Raw genomic sequence first — 20,643 nt, 5'->3', positions numbered from 1 at the left:
ACACTGAACACACACTGAACACACACACACACTCAACACACACACACACTGAACACACACACACTGGGCACACACACACACACACTGGACACACACACACACACACACACACACACTGGACTCACACACACACACACTGGACTCACACACACACACTGGACTCACACACACACACTGGACTCACACACACACACACACACACTGGACTCACACACACACACACACTGGACACACACACACACACCTGACACACACACACTGGACACACACACACACTGGACACACACACACACACACACTGGACACACACACACACACACACTGGACACACACACACACACACTGGACACACACACACACACACTGGACACACACACACACACACACACTGGACACACACACACACACACACACACACACACACACTGGACAAACACACACACTGGACACACACAAACACACACACACACACACACACACACACACACTGGACACACACAAACACACACACACACACACACACACACACACACACACTGGACACACACAAACACACACACACACACACACTGGACAAACACACACACACACACACACACACACTAGACAAACACACACACACACACACACACACACACTGGACTCACACACACTGGACACACACACACACACTGGACACACACACTGGACACACACACACACACACACACACATACACACACAGGACACACTCTCACACACACACACACATGCGCATCTTCCTATAATTGTGAGGACCTTGACCCACGACCTCTTACAATAACACCGTTAGTCTTTCCACAAGACTCCCATGACGTTATAGTGTGACGTTATGAGTCGACGTTAAAGTAACATTCTCACAACGTACTGCACTTGTTTTATCCTGTTTTAGATGTATCCTCTGTTTAAACATTTAAACTCTTACAATAACACTGTTAAAATACCAATGTGATCATTTCTTGTCTTTTATGTTGGAAAAACAAATTGTACAATTATATGTGGACATACGCTCCATAGTTGTACAAGTATACATGGATATATTGTACTTTTCATAATAAAACATACTTGAAACAAGAAAAAGCATGTTAATTGTGAAAACAATTTCGTTATTGATTTTTACATTGCTTCTCCCTGTCTCATGTTGACGTTTGTCATGAATCTTGACCTGGAGGCAGAACTGTGCGATTTCCTCTAGATATGTCAGCTGCAAAGTCAGAATTGGCTGTGGAAAATAATGTTGTTTTATGGTCTTAATTTAAGGGAAGGATTAGCAGTGTGGTTAGGGTTGAGGTAAGGATTAAAATCTGATTGTATTACTTTGTGCCTGTGCCAGCTAGTGAATACTTTGCTGAACTGCCTAGAGGGCAAGATTCATACCAATAAATGCCAACCTGCCTCCAGAACAAGATTCATGACAATAAATGCCAACCTGCCTCCAGAACAAGATTCATGACAATAAATGCCAACCTGCCTCCAGAACAAGATTCATAACAATAAATGCCAACCTGCCTCCAGGGCAAGATTCATGACAATAAATACCAACCTGCCTCCAGGGCAAGATTCATGACAATAAATGCCAACCTGCCTCCCAGTCATCCCCTCCTTATCTTTACAAGGCTGCAGAACCTGCAAGCTAGTGATGTGGGGGTTCTCTCATAACCCTCAGTCCCCAGGTGGGTAGATGGCAGGTTGAATAAAGAGAAGCTAGTGATGTGGGGGTTCTCTCATAACCCTCAGTCCCCAGGTGGGTAGATGGCAGGTTGAATAAAGAGAAGCTAGTGATGTGGGGGTTCTCTCATAACCCTCAGTCCCCAGGTGGGTAGATGGCAGGTTGAATAAATAGAAAACAATAGGCTACATAAAACAATCCATAAATGTATAATTATTATGTAATTTACACAAAACATTAAGGACACTTTTCTTTCCATGACAAACTGACCAGGCGTAACTCAATATTAGGAAGGTATCCTTAATATTTTGTCCACTCAGTGGCTCTGACCCTTTACATAACAGTCAATCCTAATTACCAGGAAACCTTCTTTAAATTTCCCCAAATGCTTCCACACTGCTGCTCTCTCACAGCTGCTCCAGGGCCTCTTGGGTTGAGGAGTCATTCTCTTCTAACCTGATCACAGCTGCTCCAGGGCCTCTTGGGTTGAGGAGTCATTCTCTTCTAACCTGATCACAGCTGCTACAGGGCCTCTTGGGTTGAGGAGTCATTCTCTTCTAACCTGATCACAGCTGCTCCGGGGCCTCTTGGGTTGAGGAGTCATTCTCTTCTAACCTGATCACAGCTGCTCCAGGGCCTCTTGGGTTGAGGAGTCATTCTCTTCTAACCTGATCACAGCTACTCCAGGGCCTCTTGGGTTGAGGAGTCATTCTCTTCTAACCTGATCACAGCTGCTCCAGGACCTCTTGGGTTGAGGAGTCATTCTCTTCTAACCTGATCACAAACAAAGACAAGATTCAAAAAAATAAACATGATGGTCCAACATAATGGGGGGGGGGGGGGGGTATAGGGAAGGTAGGGGACAGGAGGGGGGTATAGGGAAGGTAGGGGAGAGGAGGGGGTATAGGGAAGGTAGGGGAGAGGAGGGGTTATAGGGAAGGTAGGGGAGAGGAGGGGTTATAGGGAAGGTAGGGGAGAGGAGGGGGTATAGGGAAGGTAGGGGAGAGGAGGGGGTATAGGGAAGGTAGGGGAGAGGAGGGGGCATAGGGAAGGTGGGGGAGAGGAGGGGGTATAGGGAAGGTAGAGGAGAGGAGGGGGTATAGGGAAGGTAGGGGACAGGAGGGGGTATAGGGAAGGTAGGGGAGAGGAGGGGGGTATAGGGAAGGTAGGGGAGAGGAGGGGGGGTATAGGGAAGGTAGGGGAGAGGAGGGGGTATAGGGAAGGTAGGGGAGAGGAGGGGGTATAGGGAAGGTAGGGGAGAGGAGGGGGTATAGGGAAGGTAGGGGAGAGGAGGGGAGGTATAGGGAAGGTAGGGGAGAGGAGGGGGTATAGGGAAGGTAAGGGAGAGGAGGGGGGGGTATAGGGAAGGTAGGGGAGAGGAGGGGGTATAGGGAAGGTAGGGGGGAGGAGGATTAGGGTATAGGGAAGGTAGGGGAGAGGAGGGGTATAGGGAAGGTAGGGGAGAGGAGGGGTTATAGGGAAGGTAGGGGAGAGGAGGGGGTATAGGGAAGGTAGGGGAGAGGAGGGGGTATAGGGAAGATAGGGGAGAGGAGGGGGTATAGGGAAGGTAGGGGAGAGGAGGGGTTATAGGGAAGGTAGGGGAGAGGAGGGGGGTATAGGGAAGGTAGGGGAGAGGAGGGGTTATAGGGGAGAGGAGGGGGTATAAGGGAGAGGAGGGTGTATAGGGAAGGTAGGGGAGAGGAGGGGGTATAGGGAAGGTAGGGGAGAGGAGGGGGTATAAGGGAGAGGAGGGGGTATAGGGAAGGTAGGGGAGAGGAGGGGGTATAGGGAAGGTAGGGGAGAGGAGGGGGTATAGGGAAGGTAGGGGAGAGGAGGGGGGGTATAGGGAAGGTAGGGGAGAGGAGGGGGTATAGGGAAGGTAGAGGAGAGGAGGGGGTATAGGGAAGGTAGGGGAGAGGAGGGGGTATAGGGAAGGTAGGGGAGAGGAGGGGGTATAGGGAAGGTAGAGGAGAGGAGGGGGTATAGGGAATGTAGGGGAGAGGAGGGGGTATAGGGAATGTAGGGGAGAGGAGGGGGTATAGGGAAGGTAGGGGAGAGGAGGGGGGTGTAGGGAAGGTAGGGGAGAGGAGGGGGTTATAGGGAAGGTAGGGGAGAGGATATAGGGAAAGTAGGGGAGAGGAGGGGGGTATAGGGAAGGTAGGGGAGAGGAGGGGGGTATAGGGAAGGTAGGGGAGAGGAGGGGGGTATAGGGAAGGTAGGGGAGGGGGTATAGGGAAGGTAGGGGAGAGGAGGGGGTATAGGGAAGGTAGGGGAGAGGAGGGGGTATAGGGAAGGTAGGGGAGAGGGGGGGGTATAGGGAAGGTAGGGGAGAGGAGGGGGGTATAGGGAAGGTAGGGGAGAGGAGGGGGGTATAGGGAAGGTAGGGGAGAGGAGGGGGGTATAGGGAAGGTAGGGGAGAGGAGGGGGTATAGGGAAGGTAGGGGAGAGGAGGGGGTATAGGAAGGTAGAGGAGAGGGGGGGGGTATAGGGAAGGTAGGGGAGAGGAGGGGGTATAGGGAAGGTAGGGGAGAGGATATTTACCAACGTTTCAGCATCACTGTGCCTTCTTCAGGGTGATGTCATCAATACTTGAACCAGGTTATGTTGACAAACAGTGCAATTAGTGCAACCAATGACAATAGAGAGGGGTGTGTCATAATGATTAAGTTAATTACAATGAATTAATGAAACTGTTAAAAAAACAATAGTTTATGGCATATTAAATATTTAAAAAATAGTAGCCTATATTATATATATCCGTCTCTCCATGTAATCTGATTCATTATGATCTAGGATCAGGTCCCCCCTCTCCATGTAATCTGATTCATTATGATCTAGGATCAGGTCCCCCTCTCTCCATGTAATCTGATTCATTATGATCTAGGATCAGGTCCCTCCTCTCCATGTAATCTGATTCATTATGATCTAGGATCAGGTCCCCCCATCTCCATGTAATCTGACTCATTATAATCTAGGATCAGGTCCCCCCCTTTCCATGTAATCTGATTCATTATGATCTAGGATCAGGTCCCCCCTCTCCATGTAATCTGACTCATTATAATCTAGGATCAGGTCCCCCCCTCTCCATGTAATCTGATTATTTATGATCTAGGATCAGGTCCCCCCTCTCCATGTAATCTGACTCATTATGATCTAGGATCAGGTCCCTCCTCTCCATGTAATCTGACTCATTATAATCTAGGATCAGGTCCCCCCTCTCCATGTAATCTGATTCATTATGATCTAGGATCAGGTCCCCCCTCTCCATGTAATCTGATTCATTATGATCTAGGATCAGGTCCCCCCCTCTCCATGTAATCTGATTCATTATGATATAGGATCAGGTCCCCCCTCTCCATGTAATCTGATTCATTATGATCTAGGATCAGGTCCCCCCTCTCCATGTAATCTGACTCATTATGATATAGGATATTTTTATTTTTATTATTTCAACTTTATTTAACAAGGTTGCTAGTTGAGAAGTTCTCATTTACAACTGCGACCTGGCCAAGAATAAAGCAAAGCAGTGTGACAGAAACAACAACACAGAGTTACATAGAATAAACAAGTGTACAGTCAACACAAAATTTAAAAAAAGTCTATATACAGGTTGTGCAAATGGCGTGAGGACTTATGGCAATAAATAGGCCATAGTAGCAAAGTAATCACAATTTAGCAGATTAACACTGGAGTGATAGATGAGCAGATGATGATGTGCAAGTAGTGATACTGGTGTGCAAAAGAGCAGCAAAGTAAATAAAAACAATGATGAGGTAGGTAGATTGGTTGGGCTATTTACAGATGGACTATGTACAGCTGCAGCGATCGGTTAGCTGCTCAGATAGCTGATGTTTAAAGTTAGTGAGGGAGCAATAAGTCTCCGGCTTCAGCGATTTTTGCAATTCATTCCAGTCATTGGCAGCAGAGAACTGGAAGGAGAGGCGGCCAAAGGAGGTGTTGGCTTTGGGGATGACCAGTGAGATGTACCTGCTGGAGCGCTTGCTACGAGTGTGTGTTGTTATCGTGACCAGTGAGCTGAGATAAGGCAGAGCTTTACCTAGCATAGACTTGTAGATGACCTGGAGCCAGTGGGTCTGGCGACGAATATGTAGCGAGGTCCAGCCGACTAAAATGACCTGGGTTGCAATCATGAAAAAAAACTACCCGGCCTTCATTGTTTGACATTGAGAACATTGGGAGAGATGAGAGCTGACGTTTTAGTAAATGTGCAGATTACGTATCTCAGTCACAGACAAGAAGCTCAATTAAGACATTATCTTCACCACTGGGACTGGGGACAACAGGACCACAGGCCAAATAATACAGCTCAACACTTCCACACTACCACAGTGAGTAGAATCAGGCTTCTGAACACAGAAAACTTGCAGAATTATTAATGATGAATTGTATTACACGTTATTAGACATGTCTGTTGTTGAGGAGGATGGGAGACCCACAGTATAGGAGCAGAACGCACAGAGATGTCAAAAATGTGTTTCAAAAATCGTCAAAGAGTAATTATTTTAACCTAAAGCATTTAATAAAAACACTTATAGTACAATATTATGGGGAATAGGAATGAGAGGGCTACTTACACCATTTTGGGAAGGGATCACAGCAGTGATTGAATGAGGGTATGAGGCATGAGTTGAGGTGTTCAGAGGCTTGACCAGTGCAGGGCAGGGTTTGACTGGGAAGACAACACAAAAACACTACACAGTGAGACAAAAGAGCTAAGAATGAGTTAGTCCAAGCAAGGAGTCAAATCATAGATGTGTAATAATGTGATTGTGTTTGTGATTGACTCTACATAAAGTAATGAGAGAAAATTAACAGGGGTTCCCTCACCGTGCTTGGAGAGGAAACATTCAATGTGCCAGTGGTTGAGTGGGCCACATGAGACGTGGCTTCCAGTTCATGTGAGGAGTTAGTTGACAATGGAAGTAGAGTGGTCATCGCTTGTTAAACCATGGAACAGGAGGGGACTTAGCTGGAAATACAAATAGCAGATACGTTCCCTTGAAGGTGAGCCATCGTAGGTTTGAACAACAAGTTTGTCCATGAAATTAAACACGGAATTCACATCTCGCCCACTTGGCAAATCAAAGTAGCCCAAGAAACTTTTTCTGAATAAAGCCCTGATCATCCACATACAGTACCACATACAGTTTTAACAATTTTGGAAACGTCAGAGTGTTTTCTTTCCAAATCTACCAATTATATGCATAGCTTCTGGGCCTGAGTAACAGGCATTTTACTTTGGGCTCGCCAGACTCTCCGAACTTCCGAAAACTGCCCCCTAGCCCTAAGACGTTTTAACGGTCCTCACACTGTTCATGCTCTCATTACATAGACGCGTACTGCTCACCTGTTCATCTCGTAATGAATAATGTGGAAATTGAGCAAGTTGAGGTGACTAAACTGCTTGGAGTAACCCTGGATTGTAAACTGCCATGGTCAAAACATATTGATACGACAGTAGCTAAGAATGGGAGAAGTCTGTCCATAATAAAGCCCTGCTCTACCTTCTTAACCTCTTGGGGCTAGGTGGGACGCTAGCGTGCCACCCGTGGTGCACTCCATCAACAGCAGGTGCATTTCAAGAGCGGCAAATTTGAATCCAAATAAATGTCAAAATTCAAATTTTTCAAAAATACAACTATGTTACACCATTTGAAAGATAAACATCTCCTTAATCTAACCACGTTTTACGATTTCAAAAAGGTTTTACGGCGAAAGCATAAATTTAGAGTATGTTAGGACAGTACATTTACAAGAGTTGTGTGTAATGTTTTGTCAAGTCAAAGACAGGGTCACCAAAACCATAAAACCAGCTAAAATGATGCACTAACCTTTTACAATCTCCATCAGATGACACTCCGAGGACATTATGTTAGACAATGCATGCATTTTTAGTTCTATCAAGTTCATATTTATATCCAAAAACAGCGTTTTACTATGGCATTGATGTTGAGGAAATCGTTTCCCTCCAATAACCGGCAGTCAAGTCAGCGTCAGAAATTAAATAATTAAAATTAGAAAACATTGGTAAAATATTATATTGTCATTTAAAGAATTATAGATTTACATCTCTTGAACGCAATCAACTTGCCAGATTTAAAAATAACCTTACTGGGAAATCACACTTTGCAATAATCTGAGCACTGCGCCCAGAAAAATACGCGTTGCGATACAGACTAGACGTCATGTTGGGGAGATCTAAAATCGAAAATACTATGTAAATAATCCATTACCTTTGATTCTCTTCATCAGATGTCACTTCCAGGTATCACAGGTCCATAACGAATGTAGTTTTGTTCAAAAAAGCTCATCATTTATGTCCAAAAATCTCCGTCTCGTTAGCACATGATGTAAGCCAGCCGGACTTCTCGTCATGAACGAGGGGAAAAAATATATTTCCGTTCGTTCAAACATGTCAAACGTTGTATAGCATAAATCATTAGGGCCTTTTTTAACCAGAACATGAATAATATTCAAGGTGGACGAATGCATACTCTTTTATAACGTATTGGAACGAGGGTACCCAACATGAACTAGCGCGCCAGGTGTCTAATGGGACATCACCGTTCCATGGCTCTTGTTCGGTCAGATCTGCCTCCAGAAGACTCAAAACACTTTGTAAAGGCTGGTGACATCTAGTGGAAGCAATAGGAAGTGCCAAAATATTCCTAAACCCCTGTGTTTTTCAATGGGATAGGTTTAAAGTCAATACAACACATCAGGTATCCACTTCCTGTCAGAAAATGTCTCAGGGTTTTGCCTGCCAAATGAGTTCTGTTATACTCACAGACACCATTCAAACAGTTTTGGAAACTTTAGAGTGTTTTCTATCCATATATAATAAGTATATGCATATTCTAGTTACTGGGTAGGATTAGTAACCAGATTAAATCGGGTACATTTTTTTTATCCAGACGTGCAAATGCTGCCCCCTAGACCCAACAGGTTAAGATCTTTCGTCTGAACTATCCTCACCGGTCCTTGGCTCTGGATGACTACACGGGTAATGTCAGTTTTATCAGGGGTACTACTGGTATTCTGGCTGGCGGTAGAACTATCTCCTGTCCTAACCTCTACTACTTGGAATGGTACCGCAGTGTCAACAATAGTCTGGTCAAGGCCAACATACCATAACCCTAAATCCTCTTTCTTTATGCTTTTAATGGTCATTCCTATCTTCAAGCAATACTTCCCTTGCTCTGGATTGCAGTCAAAAACCCTGGCCTTCACTATATTCCATCTGTTTCTATATTGGGTGTGTGGATTGACATAGCCTTCTCTCTCTGTGTGAGCTATGATTCCATGAGTTACACCGGGATCTACACAGATATCTTCCCCATGAAGTCCGAGTCCTAGACTGCCAGGAGGTTAGGGACCCCATTTGGTCTGCATAGAACTCTATTGAGACATCCTTCCCTAACTCTAATCTCACTTCCTTTTTATCCAGATCGAGTGACCTTTTGTACCTAGGCCATATAAACTCCTCATCTTCTACACTATGGGTCAAGTTACAACTTTCTGACTTCTCGAGTGGTTCATGGTGTATTAGGAATATGGCTCCCACAATCAGACAGCTCAGACTGACCAGTACCCCTGTAAAGCCCCACCCCCTCCCGGAGAATATATCACCGGCTAGAGGCCAACCCACACTTTCACTTCTATGAACGCACACAGTGAGGATCGGGCGGGTTTGGGAATCTTCATTAGAGAGGTAACCCCCGAACCTTATTGGTATTCGGTTCTTCTCCTAACTCTGTGATTGTTCGACAGTGTCAGTGTGTCTTACCCTCCCGCAATGTGTGATATGAACCCAGGTAGCTCTTTCAGCTATTCTCACCACGAAGGCTATTACCAGGAACACTTGGTATGGGCCCTCCCACCGTGGCTGCTTCCAGTTCTTTTCTCCTCAGGGACTGGATCCACACCCAGTCTCCTGGTTGGATTGAGTGAATCATCTTCTCCTGTAATTCACCTGTTGGACACAAAGTCTCGGACATACGGGTTTGGTTAACCATGTGTTCTGTTAGTGTATCTTCAACTTCTATGTCTACCTGTTCTGGCCTCCCTAACTCTGGCATTCTATATGGTTTACCTGATCAGCTAAAATGTAATCCATTATTTAAGAGAGAGATCCTACATTTTACATTTACATTTTTAGTCATTTAGCAGACGCTCTTATCCAGAGCGACTTACAGTAGTGAATGCATACATTTCATACAATTTCATACATTTTTTTCTGTGCTGGCCCCCCGTAGTAAACAGACTACCCTAATCGTGTCCACCCAGTAAGTTGTGACCACTTCTTCCCATTTAATATGCTTATCTATTATAAAAAATGTTTTTTTTAAGTAGTTCGTTATCCAATAGGCCACAAAGTGTTTCCGAACCTGCTCTACTATCCCCCTGTTGACACATGGCTCTGCCCATGTGTCAATCTTGCCGCATCTCTAAACAATGACTTAGGTAGTATTGGTAACTTATCATGATACCAAATACCGTCCTTATATAAATTGCTCCTAACTTCTCCCATTTCGAAATCCCTTTCACTGGTGCTCTACACTGACAATTTTAATACAGCGTTGTCTATGTTTACATCCAATTTTAAGAACTGCTGTGTCGACGGCTGCGGTTTATCCTCTCTAGGGTAGGTGGGACGAAATCGTCCCACCTACGTAACAGCCAGTGGAATCCTGTGGCGCGTTATTCAAATACCTTAGAAATGCTATTACTTCAATTTCTCAAACATATGACTATTTTACACCATTCTCGTTAATCTAACCACACTGTCCGATTTCAAAAAGGCTTTACAACGAAAGCAAAACATTAGATTATGTCAGCAGAGTACCCAGCCAGAAATAATCAGACACCCATTTTTCAAGCTAGCATATAATGTCACATATACCCAGAAGACAGCTAAATGCAGCACTAAGCTTTGATGATCTTCATCAGATGACAACCCTAGGACATTATGTTATTCAATACATGCATGTTTTCTTCAATCAAGTTCATATTTATATCAAAAACCAGCTTTTTACATTAGCATGTGACGTTCAGAACTAGCATATGCATATTCTAGTTACTGGGTAGGAGTGGTAACCAGATTAAATCGGGTATGTTTTTTATCCAGCCGTGTCAATACTGCCCCCTAGCCCTAACAGGTTAAGAAGACGGAGATTGATGCATCGGCGTGATGATTGTCCTCTTTGTACAGATGAAGAGTGTACTTCTGTAGAACTGTTTTCATTGTTTAATGATTCCCTGTTTTGCACCATGTGAAGGTAAAACACTCAGTGGCTCAACAGAAGCCATTTACACAGATAATGTACTAGTGTAAGAAAAATCCCCCCCAATGCTTTAACCTGTTGGGGCTAGGGGGCAGTATTTTCACTGCTGGATAAAAAAATGTACCCGATTTAATCTGGTTACTAATCCTACCCAGTAACTAGAATATGCATATACTTATTATATATGGATAGAAAACACCCTAAAGTTTCTAAAACTGTTTGAATGGTGTCTGTGAGTATAACAGAACTCATTTGGCAGGCAAAACCCTGAGACATTTTCTGACAGGAAGTGGATACCTGATGTGTTGAAATACCTTTAACCTGTTAAGGCTAGGGGGCAGTATTTGCACGGCTGGATAAAAAAAAATGTACCCGATTTAATCTGGTTACTAATCCTACCCAGTAACTAGAATATGCATATACTTATTATATATGGATAGAAAACACTCTAAAGTTTCCAAAACTGTTTGAATGGTGTCTGTGAGTATAACAGAACTCATTTGGCAGGCAAAACCCTGAGACATTTTCTGACAGGAAGTGGATACCTGATGTGTTGTATTACCTTTAAACCTATCCCATTGAAAAACACAGGGGCTGAGGAATATTTTGGCACTTCCTATTGCTTCCACTAGATGTCACCAGCCTTTACAAAGTGTTTTGAGTCTTCTGGAGGGAGATCTGACCGAACAAGAGCCATGGAACGATGATGGCCCATTAGACACCTGGCGCGCGAGTTCATGTTGGGTACCCTCGTTCCAATACGTTATAAAAGAGTATGCATTCGTCCACCTTGAATATTATTCATGTTCTGGCTAAAAAAGGCCCTAATTATTTATGCTATACAACGTTTGACATGTTTGAACGAACGGAAATATATTTTTCCCCCTCGTTCATGACGAGAAGTCCGGCTGGCTTACATCATGTGCTAACGAGACGGAGATTTTTGGACATAAATGATGAGCTTTTTTGAACAAAACTACATTCGTTATGGACCTGTGATACCTGGAAGTGACATCTGATGAAGAGAATCAAAGGTAATGGATTATTTACATAGTATTTTCGATTTTAGATCTCCCCAACATGACGTCTAGTCTGTATCGCAACGCGTATTTTTCTGGGCGCAGTGCTCAGATTATTGCAAAGTGTGATTTCCCAGAGCACTAAGATCTAGGAGCACGGAGGACAGATGCAGAGCCTCGGTCTGACGTCATTAAAAGGTCATTTACCACCTTCACAAGTGCAGTCTCAGTGCTATGATGGGGTCTAAAACCAGACTGAAGCGTTTTCGTATACATTGTTTGTCTTCAGGAAGGCAGTGAGTTGCTGCGCAACAGCTTTTTCTAACATTTTTGAGAGGAATGGAAGATTCGATATAGGCCGATTTAGTTTTTTATAATTTCTGGGTCAAGATTCAGCTTTTTCAAGAGAGGCTTTATTACTGCCGCTTTTAGTGAGCTTGGTACACATCCGGTGGATAGAGAGCCGTTTATTATGTTCAACATAGGAGGGCCAAGCACAGGAAGCAGCTCTTTCAGTAGTTTAGTTGGAATAGGGTCCAGTATGCAGCTTGAGGGTTTAGGAGGCCATGATTATTTTCATCATTGTGTCAAGAGATATAGTACTAAAACACTTTAGTGTCTCCCTTGATCCTAGGTCCTGACAGAGTTGTGCAGACAAAGGACAACTGAGCTTTGGAGGAATAAGCAGATTTAAAGAGGAGTCCGTAATTTGCTTTCTAATGATCATGATCTTTTCCTCAAAGAAGTTCATAAATTTATTACTGCTGAAGTGAAAGCCATCCTCCATTTGCGAATGCTGCTTTTTAGTTAGCTTTGCGACAGTATCAAAAAGAAATTTCTGGATTGTTCTTATTTTCCTCAATTAAGTTGGAAAAATAGGATGATCGAGCAGCAGTGAGGGCTCTTCGATACTGCACGGTACTGTCTTTCCAAGCTAGTCGGAAGACTTCCAGTTTGGTGTGGCGCCATTTCCGTTCCAATTTTCTGGAAGCTTGCTTCAGAGCTCGTGTATTTTCTGTATATCAGGGAGCTAGTTTCTTATGACAGATGTTTTTAGGGGTGCAACTGTATCTAGGGTATTGCGCAAGGTTAAATTGAGTTCCTCGGTTAGGTGGTTAACTGATTTTTGTCCTCTGACGTCCTTGGGTAGGCAGAGGGAGTCTGGAAGGGCATCAAGGAATCTTTGGGTTGTCTGAGAATTTATAGCACGACTTTTAATGCTCCTTGGTTGGGGTCTGAGCAGATTATTTGTTGCAATTGCAAACGCAATAAAATGGTGGTCCGATAATCCAGGATTATGAGGAAAAACATTAAGATCCACAACATTTATTCCATGGGACAAAACTAGGTCCAGAGTATGACTGTGGCAGTGAGTAGGTCCAGAGACATGTTGGACAAAACCCACTGAGTCGATGATGGCTCCGAAAGCCTTTTGGAGTGGGTCTGTGGACTTTTCCATGTGAATGTTAAAGTCACCAAAAATGTGAATATTATCTGCTATGACTACAAGATCCGATAGGAATTCAGGGAACTCAGTGAGGAACACTGCATATGGCCCAGGAGGCCTGTAAACAGTAGCTGTAAAAAGTGATTGAGTATTCTGCATAGATTTCATGACTAGAAGCTCAAAAGACGAAAACGTCATTGTTTATGTTAGCAACACCTCCGCCTTTGCCGGATGCACGGGGGTATGGTCACTGGTGTGAACCAGGGGGTGAGGCCTCATTTAACACAGTAAATTCATCAGGCTTAAGCCATGTTTCAGTCAGGCCAATCACATCAAGATTATGATCAGTGATTAGTTCATTGACTATAACTGCCTTGGAAGTGAGGGATCTAACATTAAGTAACCCAATTTTGAGATGTGAGGTATCACAATCTCTTTCAATAATGGCAGGAATGGAGGAGGTCTTTATTCCAGTGAGATTGCTAAGGCGAACACCGCCATGTTTAGTTTTGCCCAACCTAGATCGAGGCACAGACACGGTCTCAATGGGGAAAGCTGAGCTGACTACACTGACTGTGCTAGTGGCAGACTCCCACTACAACTAGCAGGCTGGCTAACAGCCTGCTGCCTGGCTTGCACCCTATTTCATTATGGAGCTAGAGGAGTTAGAGCCCTGTCTATGTTCGTAGATAAGATGAGAGCACCCCTCCACCTAGGATGGAGACCGTCACTCCTCAACAGGCCAGGCTTGGTCCTGTTTGTGGGTGAGTCCCAGAAAGAGGGCCAATTATCTACAAATTCTATCTTTTGGGAGGGGCAGAACACAGTTTTTTTTACTGAGGAGTGGCTTCTGTCTGGCCCACTCTACCATAAAGGTCTGATTGGTGGAGTGCTGCAGAGATGGTTTGTCCTTCTGCAAGGTTCTCCCATCTCCTCAGAGGAACAAAGCCTCCTTCACTCACACCGCCAAACATACCCTCCTTAAACTGACTATCCTACCGATCCTCGACTTCGGCGATGTTCATTTTACAAAATAGCTTCCAACACTACTCAGCAAACTGGATACAGTCTATCACAGTGCCATCCCGTTTTGTCACCAAAACCCCATATACCACCCACCACTGCGACCTGTATGCTCTCGTCGGCTGACCCTCGCTACATATTCGTCGCCAGACCCATTTGCTCCAGGTCATCTATAGGTCTTTGCTAGTAAAAGCTCCACCTTATCTCAGCTCACTGGTCACCATAGAAACCCCCACCCATAGCACGCGCTCCAGCAGGTATATCTCACTGGTCATCCCCAAAGCCAACACCTCCTTTGGCCGCCTTTCCTTCCAGTTCTCTGCTGCCAGTGACTGGAACGAATTGCAAAAATTGCTGAAGCTGGAGACTTATATTTCCCTCACTAACTTTAAACATCAGCTATCTGAGCAGCTTACCGATCACTGCAGCTGTACATAGCCCATCTGTAAATAGCCCATCCAACTACCTACCATATCCCCATATTGTTTTTATTTATATTTTTTTCTCCCTTTTGCACACCAGTATTTCTTCTTACACATCATCATCTGCACATCTATCACTCCAGTGTTCATTTGTAAATTGTAATTACTTCACTACTATGGCCTATTTATTGCCTTACCTCCTTACTCCATTTGCACACACTGTATATAGATTTTTCTATTGTTATTGACTACTTTTGTTTATCCCACGTGTTGTTGTGTTTTTGTCGCACTGCCTTGCTTTATCTTGGCCAGGTCGCAGTTGTAAATGAGAACTTGTTCTCAACTAGCCTACCTGGTTAAATAAAGGTGAAATAAAAAAATTAACCAAAGTGCTTCTTCATTCATTACCCTGGTAAAGACAGTTATGCCGTGCTCCATGTTGGATCCAACATCCCTAACAAATTGATGTTTATAATGTGTTATTGTTTACTTGATTTACAGTAGGGTCTCGTTAGTCCGTTTGGAAACAGAGATACTTAGCTCATAATGTGTAGAGAACTGTTCCTTGGTGGATAGGCTATTGTACAACACACAGAGCTATTTTCCTTTATTCAGGACATTTAGAATGACAACACATTACAGAGTAGCCTAGTGGGATTATTCACAAAATTATCTGGTGATCAGGTTATGAATTGTCATGACAAAGACATTTTAGTTTCCATGTTTCACCTGAAATATTAAATGATTTATAGTTCTAGGTCTATGTTGTTGTTGTTAGGTGAAGTTATGGGTCCTACAGCAGGTCTATGTTGTTGCTAGGTGAAGTTATGGGCCAATTTGTTAAACACTTAATGTACAAACCCTCAGTTTCAGGCTGATGAGTGAAAGTTTCTCTAGGCTGAGGAGGTATATCCAAGCGAGCCAGAAGTGTGGAGCAAGAAGAAGAAATAGTGTGTGTGTGTGTGTGTGCGCTATTTCGGGACATAGGAGGAACTGTGAGGCGCTGTGACAGCCGCTTGATATATGATATAGGAGGGAGAGTGGGGTTAAACTCTCGTTGGGGAAAAGGCGACAAAACCAATAGATAACGGATAAGGAAAGCTATATGTAAAAATAGAACATTGATATAATAAAGTATGTTGAACTGATAAAACTGGGAAATACATAGGATACAATAAAAAGCAGTAAACGCATACACATAGTGTGTAGGCAGGATAGGAAAAACATAAGAATAAAATATAAACTACAGAGTTAAATAAAGCCAAGTTATTTTATTCTAAGATAAAACACCCAACCGCGATATAAAGTTATAGCATAGCGCAGTAGAAACACTAGTAAAGAATAAAATATAAACTACAGAGACTAGTTAAATAAAGCCAAGTTATTTTATTCTAAGATAAAACACCCAACCGCGATATAAAGTTATAGCATAGCGCAGTAGAAACACTAGTAAAGAATAAAATACCATAGAGCTGCTGGTTCCCTAGGGGGCCGCAGGATCAGATTACGATAACTAGGAGAGACAGAGAGGGGCTGGAAAAACCCTGAAAAATAGGAACCAGGACTAAGATAGACAGAATAAAATAAACAGACAGAATAATAAAATAGAATAATAAGATAGACAGAATAAAATAGGAACGAAGCAATAAGAAGCAATAAATATAAAAAGAAAAGAATAGAATAGACATAAGAAAAAAAAAAAGGATTGAATAAAGTAAAGCTGAGGTATAGATAACCCTCAAAATGAGTAGGACGCCAGTAGAAACCTTGGGGGCCAGACACCCCTTAAGTAAAGATGAAATAAAGAAAACGTCTGAAAAATGGGAAAAAAACGCACCAGAAAATTGAAGACTAAGTGGCCTGCAGTGGGGACATTGGATGTCTCTGTGTGTGAGGAAATGGAGATTTTAATAAAGAACTATAAACCAAACGACAAAAGACAGAAAAGAAAGGACAAACGGGAAAGAGAAAATGAAATATTAAAAATGTTTAAAGAAGAAGGAATGGGCCTATTACGAAGCATGAAAAGGGAGAACGAACCCCCACCTCACTCCCATGGACAGATTCCCCCACCTCACTCCCATGGACAGATTCCCCCACCTTACTCCCATGGACAGATTCCCCCACCTTACTCCCATGGACAGATTCCCCCACCTTACTCCCATGGACAGATTCCCCCACCTCACTCCCATGGACAGATTCCCCCACCTTACTCCCATGGACAGATTCCCCCACCTCACTCCCATGGACAGATTCCCCCACCTCACTCCCATGGACAGATTCCCCCACCTTACTCCCATGGACAGATTCCCCCACCTCACTCCCATGGACAGATTCCCCCACCTCACTCCCATGGACAGATTCCCCCACCTCACTCCCATGGACAGATTCCCCCACCTTACTCCCATGGACAGATTCCCCCACCTCACTCCCATGGACAGATTCCCCCACCTCACTCCCATGGACAGATTCCCCCACCTCACTCCCATGGACAGATTCCCCCACCTTACTCCCATGGGCAGATTCCCCCACCTCACTCCCATGGACAGATTCCCCCACCTCACTCCCATGGACAGATTCCCCCACCTTACTCCCATGGACAGATTCCCCCACCTTACTCCCATGGACAGATTCCCCCACCTTACTCCCATGGACAGATTCCCCCACCTTACTCCCATGGACAGATTCCCCCACCTTACTCCAATGGACAGATTCCCCCACCTCACTCCCATGGACAGATTCCCCCACCTCACTCCCATGGACAGATTCCCCCACCTCACTCCCATGGACAGATTCCCCCACCTTACTCCCATGGACAGATTCCCCCACCTTACTCCCATGGACAGATTCCCCCACCTTACTCCCATGGACAGATTCCCCCGCCTTACTCCCATGGACAGATTCCCCCGCCTCACTCCCATGGACAGATTCCCCCATAGATACTCCCATGGGCAGATTCCCCCACCTTACTCCCATGGACAGATTCCCCCACCTTACTCCCATGGACAGATTCCCCCACCTTACTCCCATGGACAGATTCCCCCACCTTACTCCCATGGACAGATTCCCCAACCTCACTCCCATGGACAGATTCCCCCACCTTACTCCCATGGACAGATTCCCCCACCTTACTCCCATGGACAGATTCCCCCACCTCACTCCCATGGACAGATTCCCCCACCTCACTCCCATGGACAGATTCCCCCACCTCACTCCCATGGACAGATTCCCCCACCTTACTCCCATGGACAGATTCCCCCACCTTACTCCCATGGACAGATTCCCCCACCTTACTCCCATGGACAGATTCCCCCACCTTACTCCCATTGACAGATTCCCCCACCTTACTCCCATGGACAGATTCCCCCACCTTAATCCCATGGACAGATTCCCCCACCTTACTCCCATGGACAGATTCCCCCACCTCACTCCCATGGACAGATTCCCCCACCTCACTCCCATGGACAGATTCCCATGAGGAATAGGGAGAACAAACCCCCACCTTACTCCCATGGACAGATTCCCCCACCTTACTCCCATGGACAGATTCCCCCACCTCACTCCCATGGACAGATTCCCCCACCTTACTCCCATGGACAGATTCCCCCACCTTACTCCCATGGACAGATTCCCCCACCTTACTCCCATGGACAGATTCCCCCACCTTACTCCCATGGACAGATACCCCCACCTCACTCCCATGGAGAGATTCCCCCACTTTACTCCCATGGACAGATTCCCCCACTTTACTCCCATGGACAGATTCCCCCACCTCACTCCCATGGACAGATTCCCCCACCTCACTCCCATGGACAGATTCCCCCACCTCACTCCCATGGACAGATTCCCATGAGGAAGAGGGAGAACGAACCCCCACCTCACTCCCATGGACAGATTCCCATGAGGAAGAGGGAGAACGAACCCCCACCTCACTCCCATGGACAGATTCCCATGAGGAAGAGGGAGAACGAACCCCCACCTCACTCCCATGGACAGATTCCCATGAGGAACAGGGAGAACGAACCCCCACCTCACTCCCATGGACAGATTCCCATGAGGAAGAGGGAGAACGAAGCCCCACCTCACTCCCATGGACAGATTCCCATGAGGAAGAGGGAGAACGAACCCCCACCTCACTCCCATGGACAGATTCCCATGAGGAAGAGGGAGAACGAACCCCCACCTCACTCCCATGGACAGATTCCCATGAGGAAGAGGGAGAACGAACCCCCACCTCACTCCCATGGACAGATTCCCATGAGGAAGAGGGAGAACGAACCCCCACCTCACTCCCATGGACAGATTCCCATGAGGAAGAGGGAGAACGAACCCCCACCTCACTCCCATGGACAGATTCCCATGAGGAAGAGGGAGAACGAACCCCCACCTCACTCCCATGGACAGATTCCCATGAGGAAGAGGGAGAACGAACCCCCACCTCACTCCCATGGACAGATTCCCATGAGGAAGAGGGAGAACGAACCCCCACCTCACTCCCATGGACAGATTCCCATGAGGAAGAGGGAGAACGAACCCCCACCTCACTCCCATGGACAGATTCCCATGAGGAAGAGGGAGAACGAACCCCCACCTCACTCCCATGGACAGATTCCCATGAGGAAGAGGGAGAACGAACCCCCACCTCACTCCCATGGACAGATTCCCATGAGGAAGAGGGAGAACGAACCCCCACCTTACTCCCATGGACAGATTCCCATGAGGAAAAGGGAGAACGAACCCCCACCTTACTCCCATGGACAGATTCCCATGAGGAAAAGGGAGAACGAACCCCCAACTTACTCCCATGGACAGATTCCCATGAGGAAAAGGGAGAACGAACCCCCACCTTACTCCCATGGACAGATTCCCATGAGGAAGAGGGAGAACGAACCCCCACCTTACTCCCATGGACAGATTCCCATGAGGAAAAGGGAGAACGAACCCCCACCTTACTCCCATGGACAGATTCCCATGAGGAAAAGGGAGAACGAACCCCCACCTTACTCCCATGGACAGATTCCCATGAGGAAAAGGGAGAACGAACCCCCACCTTACTCCCATGGACAGATTCCCATGAGGAAAAGGGAGAACGAACCCCCACCTTACTCCCATGGACAGATTCCCATGAGGAAGAGGGAGAACGAACCCCCACCTTACTCCCATGGACAGATTCCCATGAGGAATAGGGAGAACAAACCCCCACCTTACTCCCATGGACAGATTCCCCCACCTCACTCCCATGGACAGATTCCCCCACCTCACTCCCATGGACAGATTCCCCCACCTCACTCCCATGGACAGATTCCCCCACCTCACTCCCATGGACAGATTCCCCGACCTCACTCCCATGGACAGATTCCCCCACCTCACTCCCATGGACAGATTTCCCCACCTTACTCCCATGGACAGATTCCCCCACCTCACTCCCATGGACAGATTCCCCCACCTCACTCCCATGGACAGATTCCCCCACCTCACTCCCATGGACAGATTCCCCCACCTCACTCCCATGGACAGATTCCCCCACCTTACTCCCATGGACAGATTCCCCCACCTTACTCCCATGGACAGATTCCCCCACCTCACTCCCATGGACAGATTCCCCGACCTCACTCCCATGGACAGATTCCCCCACCTCACTCCCATGGACAGATTTCCCCACCTTACTCCCATGGACAGATTCCCCCACCTCACTCCCATGGACAGATTCCCCCACCTCACTCCCATGGACAGATTCCCC

At 45.8% G+C, this 20,643-nt stretch overlaps 1 long non-coding RNA gene across 1 annotated transcript; it reads right to left on the bottom strand.

Moving 5' to 3' along the window:
• Positions 1–5,079: 5,079 nt before the first annotated feature.
• On the bottom strand, positions 5,080–7,232 carry LOC145875810 (uncharacterized). Its single transcript, XR_014391345.1, has 3 exons — positions 6,536–7,232; positions 6,283–6,377; positions 5,080–6,054 (listed from the first exon to the last, which is right to left on the bottom strand). It is a non-coding gene; the product is annotated as an uncharacterized LOC145875810 (long non-coding RNA).
• Positions 7,233–20,643: the final 13,411 nt, after the last annotated feature.

This window comes from Salmo salar, unplaced genomic scaffold, assembly GCF_965601325.2.
Source record: "Salmo salar unplaced genomic scaffold, fSalSal1 ptg000358l, whole genome shotgun sequence".
Classification (NCBI taxonomy): domain Eukaryota; kingdom Metazoa; phylum Chordata; class Actinopteri; order Salmoniformes; family Salmonidae; genus Salmo; species Salmo salar.
Note: the sequence above shows the minus strand (reverse complement) of the source record. Positions and strands in the feature narration are given on the sequence as shown.